Here is a 1497-nt window from a genome sequence, read left to right as displayed (position 1 = left end):
TTGTAGAAAAAGCATTAGTGCAAAACGCGCGTCGGGGTGGTTGTGATGAGAGCCATTGCTGGATAAGTGAAGGGTGAGGATAGCCGAGTTTGGTATTTTGCACCTCGCCAAGTCTATGGGCTAAAAATATATAAATCTTGGAGGACTTATTAAAAAAAAGTCATGTGCCTATAATAGTGAATGAGGCCATTCACATGTCTGTGGTTTTTCATGGACCAAGACGTCTTATCCATAAAAAATCTTGGAAACATATCCGCTTTTGATCCGAGTGCGGATCAAAATTGGCAATGCAAGCGTATGGATCTGTGAAAAAAATCAGAAAGCACTCGAATGCCATCCGATTTTATGGGCTGTTAGACAGGAAAAGCTGGAGAAACTTTTAGTTTGATGACGCTCTGACCAAACTCAGATGAAAATTGCTGATGAAACTTGGTCTATTTTTATCTTATGTGAGATATCTGATGTGTGAATGAGGCCTTATTCTTCCAGAGCTTTCTGGGTTATATTTTACGACGGTACTCTGACTTTTGTTTATAGCGATGTTGCGTCTGGTGGGGCAGTGTGGATTGGTGAAGAGTTGCATAAAGTTGAATGCAATTTGAAACTTACACCTATAGGATGAGGGAATATTTCCAGACTAATTACTATGTTTGTGGTAACGCCATCTTACAATGAAGAACTGTGAAAAAAAATGAAAATCATTATTATTGATATCATCACTTTTGAAATGTTCAAATAAACACCATGATACATAAAGTTACACACATATGCGTAAACTACCTCTAACTCCCCACCCCCGAGGAGCACAGAGAGGACTCATGAGGCAGCATAAGCACGCTGTGATAGGAATTGTTCAGCCCTCATATAAAAAAAAGGTGGTTCATTATATGACAGCAAGCTCATTATTTTCTCTTAAAGGAGTTTTATAAGATATGTATTTCCAGGCTATACTCAACACCACTGCCTACGTATTTGTAGAAAAAGCATTAGTGCAAAACGCGCGTCGGGGTGGTTGTGATGAGAGCCATTGCTGGATAAGTGAAGGGTGAGGATAGCCGAGTTTGGTATTTTGCACCTCGCCAAGTCTATGGGCTAAAAATATATAAATCTTGGAGGACTTATTAAAAAAAAAATTACTCTAATGTCTAAAGAACTTATCGATAACGTTCCTAGAGACTTACCACAATCGCGTAGAAGATTATAAGTACAAAGATTATGATGACCAATGCCAAGATAGCAGCTTCTGCCTGTGTCATTGCATTTGCTGGATGGGAAAATAGAATAATTAGTAAATGTTTAGTAGAAAGGCTCCAAAGCTTCCCAGATACCTTAATAGCCTTAGATTCATGTCAATCCTTGAAAACATTCCATTGTACTTCAGAATTGTCAACAAATTAGAACTTTACAAAAAAAGAAAAATCAAAATAGTGGGTTGTTTCCTGCATCAGAAAATCAAGAAAGTGTGGAAGACTGAAAAAAGGCAGTATGACTACGGAG

This window comes from Ranitomeya variabilis, chromosome 2, assembly GCF_051348905.1.
Source record: "Ranitomeya variabilis isolate aRanVar5 chromosome 2, aRanVar5.hap1, whole genome shotgun sequence".
Lineage (NCBI taxonomy): Eukaryota > Metazoa > Chordata > Amphibia > Anura > Dendrobatidae > Ranitomeya > Ranitomeya variabilis.
The sequence above is the reverse complement of the archived record's forward strand: the minus strand, read 5'-3'. Positions refer to the sequence as shown.